We start from the raw sequence: 8,297 nt of genomic DNA, 5'->3' as shown, positions 1-8,297 counted from the left end.
CGATCCGTATGCGTCTGAACCACATGGATGCATCCTATCAAGAAAGAAAAAAACATAGTTGATCCCTCCGTAATTGGAATCGGAATAACACGAAAGTAAAGCGTGCCCTTACAGAAGTAACTGAATGTTTACTGGACATCGATACAAGAGAGTTTGCACAATGTACATTGATGTCTGGCAGCTATGGCACCGTTTAACGTGTATGCACCCACTTTGATGATTGGTGGTACATCTCCATCCCGACAACTAACGTCCATGTTAAATGATTAAACAAACCCTTGTGGTAGCTGTAGTAGTTAACGATGAAAGCGTAATAAGAGAACGAGGTGTGATAGCCAGAAGAGCGTCGCATATTGGACGCAGAACTTGGTCGCCATCCCGCGGCATGTTAAAATGTGATTGAACACCATGGCCGGACTAGAGGGAAACGCAAAGCGCGTCGTGCCGCCCCCGGCCATGATTTTTCTCGGGGCGAGCGCGTGAGCGGGGAACGCGGTGTTACAGCCAGGTGAGGCAGGCGCGCGTCGCAGAGCAATTTTTGGAGCGTGATGCTATGAGTGAGGCCGACGCTTTTACGACGCTTGGGCGAAGGTCGCCACCTCGCGGTGTCTTAAGGCAGTGACAAAATTGAACTTCTATTGAAAACACGCCGAATGGGACGGACGTGTAACGCGTTGCAGGTGCGAATCGCGGAGGCCACAGTAATGACGAATGACTTTACTTTACCGCTCTCAGAGGGCAACACCGCCCCGCCGACCGGGAGAGTGGTAGATGTAAAAGGCGCGTTTGTAAAGCCTCCAGAGTCTGTGACCGTGGCGCAGTGGATAGCGTGCCCGGCATCTGTTGTCGTGGACCGAGCGGTCGTGGGTTCGATGCCCATTGACGGAAATTTTTTTCTTTGCCATTTGATCGTGTACATTTTCTCGACGACATTTCCGTGACGGAAATACGTCATTGAAATCTTGGTGGACCCCGGCATAAAACACTTTCGTGTTAAAAAAAAACTTTCATCGCAGCGATGGGATTTGAACCTAGTCCCACACGCTCCGAAGCCGAGCGCCATAACCATTGAGCTAAGCACCGACGCTTTCTCGACCCGTATGCGTCTGAACCACATGGATGCGTCCTATCAAGAAAGAAAGAAAAACTTTCATCGCAGCGATGGGATTTGAATCCAGTCCCACACGCTCCGAAGCCAAGCGCCTAACCATTGAGCTAAGCACCGACGCTTTCTCGACCCGTATGCGTCTGAACCACATGGATGCGTCCTACCAACGAAGAAGAAAACTTTCATCGCAGCGATGGGATTTGAACGCAGTCCCACACGCTCCGAAGGAGAGCGCTTTTTTTTCGTTAATTCATGGAAATATGACCCGTTATAGCTGTGAACCACACACTACATACTTCGTCACATTAGAATTAACCCACATTGTTTCCTACAGTAAGAGGCTGTTCAAAAGTCAGGCAAACACACACAAGCGTCCAGAAGTGCAAGCCACTCCGGAACGGGCTCAAAGGTCTCAACAACACTGCGCACTTGAGCAGCTTCTTCTCGGAAGACAGACCTCGTCGATCGTGGTGGCTCGGCGTGCCTGTCGATCATGCGACTTTTCCTTAGCGAATAAAGTCCTAATAACATAAATAAATCATACGGTGTATTATTGGTGGGGCTCTTTTTGAAAGGGAGGACCCTAATACCGTTCTTTACATTATCTTGAGCGTTTGTGTTTTGTTGTCATAGATTGACGGAAGGCAGCGGATATTATTCGCATGAAAAAACGTACTTTGGTCCCGTGAAATAACCGGGCCTTTGTTCCATTACTGTAGTGCAAGTAATCAATCGAAGAAAGTTCCGTGCTGTACAGTTACCTTTGTGTATTGCTACTGGAATAAAAGCAAGCGTGCACGTGTTAAACGTCTCCGCAGCGCTAAAGCGCGGTCAGCCACGTAGCTATGCTCAGTGAACCTATCAACTGTCCTATATTTCATGCAGAACTGAATAAGGAATGCGGATGAATACTTTAATATGCAGGGTACAAAGTGCTATTTGAACTCATCGTGCAGGAATACGGGCTTTCTTTTTGTTGTGGGGTATCCAGATGAACAAGAAGTAAATGCTTAATTCAGTCGCGCTACAGCAGTGCGTAGTAGGTGGAACACAAGCTAAACACGTAAGAATAAAACAACAAGAGGTCCCCCATTGTGAAAACACCGACTTTTGCCGAAGGAGAGCAACCCGTTCGTTGGCAGGATGCGCTTCTCTCACAAGTAGGGTAAGGCGGGGCAAAACGCGACAAAAATGTGAAAATAGTGAATATCTTTTTTTCATTTCACTCGTTACCATAAAATGTCAACACAGGAACTTTCTTTTGGGTACAAGGTATGTGCTACATAAATATGGCCATGCTGTGACGGTTCAAAATATTATTTTAAAAAGAAACAAAAAATGCACCACATGTCTCATTTTGCCCCAGCCTGCGGGGCAAAACGAGACGCTGCGTGAGGCAACACGAGACAGCGTGAAAAAATTTTATCCTTTCAGTTCTTGCAGTAGAATCACTTCAAATTCACTTCGTGGGCCGCCAGGAAGTCTTCATGCGCCCAGTCTTTGCACTCTACGCATTGAATCCACACAGAACCCGGCGCTGTGCTGCTCAGAAAGTCCTGAAAAGCATTCAGTGCTTTTTTCATGTCGTTTTCCTCCCAGGAAACTCTAGATAATATTCTCTTGTACGTCCGCACCATCCTTAACAAAAAATATCATATATAATGAGCGTAAATAAATGGTTCACTTAATAAGACACTCTCTAAAGAAATTCAACGCCTTTTTGTCGCGTTTTGCCCCTCTCACATGCCCGAATTCAAAAAATTTTCCCCTTTGGCCCACGGCACCAAATGAACTAAACTTTTGGTGGCATGTAGCTAGTAGTATAAAGTAACAACATAAATAATTACATTGTTGTACTGATGCCGGAGTAGCTTCATGCGCGGATCCGGAAATTTGGCCGAGCAGAATTTCGCCCGTTTTTGGCTGGTCACGAACACACTGACATCAGCCGCGCAATTTTTCCCACGCGAACGCTGTGAGCAATCATCAACTTTTACACATAAAATGTCGAAAACTACCGGCACCTATCGCTGAAAAAGAGAAACCAAGAAAAGATATTTTTTGTATTAGCTAGAGAGCGCGGCAAAATCAAAATGTCGCGTTTTGCCCCGCGTCTCATTATGCCCCGCCTTACCCTAATATAACGCGCGCTTCGTGCTATAATTCAAGAATGAAGAGCGTACATATTACCAGAAAGCTGCAGTCAACACAATTTGTTTGCCGGAAATCGGGTCAAATCGCTCACAACGAAGCGCTGTTGTGTGCGTTTGTATACGCGCCGACAACCGCCCATCCACACTAGCCGGCGACGGTGCTGCCACCTGTAGCCCGATCTCGCGGCGAATAGGCGTATACGTGTTTTCAGAAATATGCGCCCTGAACTAGTTTCGGCAAATCTTCAAAATTCGAAAAATATGGAATTTCCAAAGGCTATAGGCTTACCTATTTTGAGAAAAATGCGCCCTAAACTAGTTTTGGCGAATCTTCAAAAACGCATTTCTTGAAAAACCCGGTACATATACCTAGGCACATATACCTAGAAATATGTCCAAAATCCTCAAAAATCGGGGAAATGCAAGGTTTGTTCGATGGCTTCACAATTAGTTTTTTGTAGCCGTAGGCATCTTAAGCTGCCTGAAGACATCGTTTGCGACAGTAATTAAGGAAGTTAATTTAACTTTTTAATTAGCGGAGTCAGGCGGCTGTCAAATATAATTGAAGTTTTTCGTGCGAAGAACCCATTGCAGCTTTGGGATTTCGAAAAAGCGTCCTCTAGTAATAATTGCGAAGTATTGACATTTGACCACGGTGTAGGGAGGAGAGGTGACACATCGGCTCGGTGGCTCAGCGGAACAGCCACGTCGAAAAGTTCTTCACGTTCGCATTCTTGTCACCAGACGGCGCTCTGCTCATGGGGGCCGTAGAGTTACTGTATATGCTACCTAAAAGTAGCATATACAGTAACTCTAGGGGGCCGGTAGAACGTGTGTAAAACATCTTGGCGCCACTTCGCTCTGTCCGCAACGCCACGTTTCATCTCGAGACGCCTTAATTCGTGTTTTGTGAAACTATTCGTATTCCGCGACACTTTTCTTTCATCCTGTCAACTTATGTGAGGTGCGTGGGCCCAGGGAGTGGTGGGAAAGAAGTGTTCTAATCCACATTGCACGACAGAGTGCAAGTCGTGTACTGAGAAACTGTGGTTGTTTTGCGCGCCGAAAGAAGAAGAGCACGTTCGGGTATGGAGGAATCTCCACGAGCTTTACCAGGTGCTGCCTGTGGTTCTGCGGACCGTGGTAGATTGCTGCGGTCGAGCGGGCCGCCCGTGACGATCTTTCGGGTCTCGGCCACCACGCGCTCCACGAAGCGGTCGTGCACGGAGTCCTCGACGAACAGGCGGCGACACAGTTCTGACCCTCGTTGAAGACGCGTCCCCCCTTCTGGACCAGCCATGGCGGGGGGAGACGCGCGCATCGCCGTCGCATCTTGTCTAGCCACGGCTCAATTTCGCACCTTATACGTTCGACGCTGCAGCCGTAGTGTGGCTCGATGCGCGCGCATCAAGACATCCTATGCAGCCGCATTGGAAAGCTCCGCCGCACGGGTCTGAACAAGACATTTGCCGCCGAGATTTTTAGATGAAATAAAAGCTTTGGAGAAGGAAGTGGTTGCCACAACCTCGTTTTCAAGCAGAAACCAGCGAAAAAGAATGAAGTTATGCGTTTCTCACAGTAGACAGTGTCTTTGTACTCGGTGGAAACCGTGCTCCCGGATGCCCGCCTCTGTTGCTGCCATCAACGAAGGGAAACAACTAGAAGAGAGTGTCACATGATTCCTGGTTATGAACAACTGGTCGAGCGAGCCACGCCGGTATCGTGCCGATGTTTCAGCCGTCGTCTTTTGTGTGTAGGCGTTCTTCTGCATTCATCGTTGCTGAGTAGGGGGCTGCTTAGTGGGCGCGTCAGCGCTGTTTGTGGTCGCTTTTCTAGACGAAGGAGAAACGTTTTGCTTTGGAGCTTATGATTTTGAGTTCGTCGTGATCGGTAGGACGGCGAGCGTGCGTCCACACTGGCGCCTTCACTTTTTTTCGGGTTCGAGACGTGATTTCGAGGCTTAAGGAATGTCGTGCCATCGCTAATAGGATGTTTGCCCACGACACGAAAAGACAGACATTTACTGTTCACCACTGAATAACGACGAAGTGGCGCTATAGCTGCATGGTGTGCGGCAGTGTCGGAACAATGCCCCCTTCCCACTCGGTTGCGGCGTATGATGTAGTATGTTCGGAACAAGTAGAGTGCTATACAGGTGATCGGCCACGAGGCGGGTGGATCTCGCGGTCTATGGACTATTCGTTGCCAACTGTGCCGTGACTGCACTGCCTTACACGCGCTTACTGCGCAGTTCGCATGCTTACCGGGCGAAATCACTGATGATGCTCGTACGGGGGCTCGAATCTCAGAACTAATATGGCACGTCGCGCGCACATATGTGACGATCGCTGCGGCAATTCAACTATATGTGATTTTTCCTTGTTGCATGCGTTAAAAGAAAGAAAGAAAGACTGTGATATTGATTTCAGCGGCGATTTTTTTACACACTTTTGGCGAAAGTTCGGCGTTGGCCAATGGAGTCGCATACGAGTAGGTCCCGTAGCGGTTCGCGCGCGGCATTGATACAAGGCATGGTAAGTGAGCGGGTGCAAAGAAGGGTGACGGGCTTCAGTATCGCCTTCTTCACAAGGCCTTGCAGAGAAGGGGGACACGGTCCTCTAGTCGTTTATGAGATCCGGAGAGGAGCCTAGATGATCGAGGCGAGGCGGCCGATCTTCTACGCGACTATATATAGAGTCCCCCTGATGAACTCATAAATGTTCTCCGAAGGTGGGCTCACTGGCCGTACGTCAGGTGACGTCTGTCTAGAGGGCGCGCCCGTTCGTGCAGGCTTGTATGCATACGCCTTTGCAGAGGAAATACCGCGGACTCCTAAACTCGTACCCACCTAGCGCCGCCAGTGACACTGCGCTAGCTCTCAGCGCGAGCGAGCGCGCCGGAAGGTCGCGAGCTTTGCCATACTACTGAGTTCTCGTCGATTTGCGGCAGCACACTGAGGTCCGTTGACCCTTTGGCGCTGGATGAAGAAAGAAACAGCCACATTTTCTTAGTCTGAAAGCTTCGCCAACGACTGCGGCTCAGCCTCTCCTTATGGAGACGCTAGCAGACGATTCCGGGACGGCGCCCAACAAAAAATGGGGTCGCAGTTAATGAATTTTCAAGCGAACATTTTTGTGCATAGGCGTTTAGTGCTACATTGTGTAGATACATAAATATGCGAATGTATCGAAGTATCTTAAGATGCAATTGGAATGTATCGTATCGGATACAATCAGAGTTGTGGTATCTTGTATCTGTATCTCAAATACTTCTTGCCTGAGTATCTTGTATCGTATCGCGGTACAATTTCAAAGTATCTTTGCCCAGCCCTGCTTGCAACATACAGTCGGCATTCCTCGCATACCGGAGGAGCCCGCGCGTAGCTGCCACCTTTTAGCCGAAGCGCCCAGTTGAGGGAAAGACGGCAGGTGTAGGTGACAAATCCGTTCTCCGGAATGAGGAGGGAGGGGGTCCAAGAAGCGGGAAGACTCGTTTGGGGACAGCTGGCCCAGGACCCTCGCATCTGCTTTGTAACACCGTTCAGAACTTCAGATGTTGCTTCAGGCCGCTATCTCAAAACGACGTTCTGCGTTCTGCAATCTCGCAAAGTTTGGCCAGGTTCAGCATGAAAAGAACATGGAATCAAACCCTTTGATACTGCAGAACTCGGAGGTCAATTTGAGATTGCTACCGGACTACAACGATCCCAGAGATGGTGAAAAAAACAAACAAACTTGATTGGACGCTTGGGCTTGGCCTTCAAGAGCAAGACGCGATAGCGTAGTCGGACCATGTTCGCATCGCCTTCTCAGTCGCTGTCTTTGCTTCTCGGTGGACACCTAAACCGTGCCGCAAAGAAAGGAACGTCTGTGGGCCTGTAAACTGGCCATTTCAAAGTATCCTAGAATGCCTACTGGAAGTACAGTTGGGAATTGCCCACTACGACACAATTCTTCCTTTTGTGAGATGGCGAGGTACGCGTCCGTAAGGCAAAACGTGCACCTGCGCAGCTGCACGCGTTGTTGATGCTGTTATTCATGGTAATTATGCCTCTGTGCTTTGTAATTGGTGGGCCTTTTAACCATCCACTCGTTGAGCGATGCGCAAGTTTTGACGCCTGGTGTGATTCTACGCTTCTGCCACCCAATACTGCATGCGTTAATGACACTCCTCGCACTACGTAACATTTATATAGCGTTTTTTTTTTTCGAAGCAATTTCGAGCACGGGCGTGACTTGTGGTAACACCTGCTTGCCGCGCAGAAGTCCTGGGTTCTATTCCCACTCGAACTGATATTATTTATTTGCATTTATCTAGAATTTTCGCTCACCGACAACGCTGATTTTTCGCTCACAGCCAACGGCACCGGCACCGGAATTTCTGCGAAACGAGCTCTTTAAGGCTATCGCGTTAACAAGCTGCACTTAAGACTGCCAAGCCAGTGCACCAACACGGAAACCCCAGAAAGGAGGTATAGAGAATCTTGCTTTATTAAGAGATTTGTGCTCATTGTCGCATACATTCGTTATGCTGATGACATTGAGGAAAGGTTTTGTTCTATTGCGTACTTGTGCAGTTTATACCGTAAACAGTCAGCACACCTTGGAGAAGTTAGCACACCGCATCTAAGGTGTGCTAATAATCAGTGCGAAACGAGGCATTCATAATTTTTCTGAGCACCGCAAAATTGCCAGTTTACACAAGAAGCCCGAAGGACAAAGTCGTGGCAAGTCCATGTACTAACCATACTGGCTTTAATAACGCCGAGCTGGCAGCTCTTGCAGACCCTAGTGCCAGAGTTCTCCGAATTAAATTTCGTAGGAAAACAGGATAGTTTAGCCGTGAGCGAAGCGAAGCGCATCATTAGGTACTGCACTGCTGGCGTATACGCTGCCTCGAGCCAGGACAATTCAAGCCTCCAACTTAGCGAGCTGTGTTAAGGGGACGGGTCTGTGTTGGTGATTTCACGCTCACCCCTCGGTAGATATCGAGAACAATTCCGAGGAAGACAGTTCAGACAGTGCCAGGATTTGGCT

Source organism: Rhipicephalus sanguineus, chromosome 5 (assembly GCF_013339695.2).
Source record: "Rhipicephalus sanguineus isolate Rsan-2018 chromosome 5, BIME_Rsan_1.4, whole genome shotgun sequence".
NCBI classification, from domain to species: domain Eukaryota; kingdom Metazoa; phylum Arthropoda; class Arachnida; order Ixodida; family Ixodidae; genus Rhipicephalus; species Rhipicephalus sanguineus.
Note: the sequence above shows the minus strand (reverse complement) of the source record.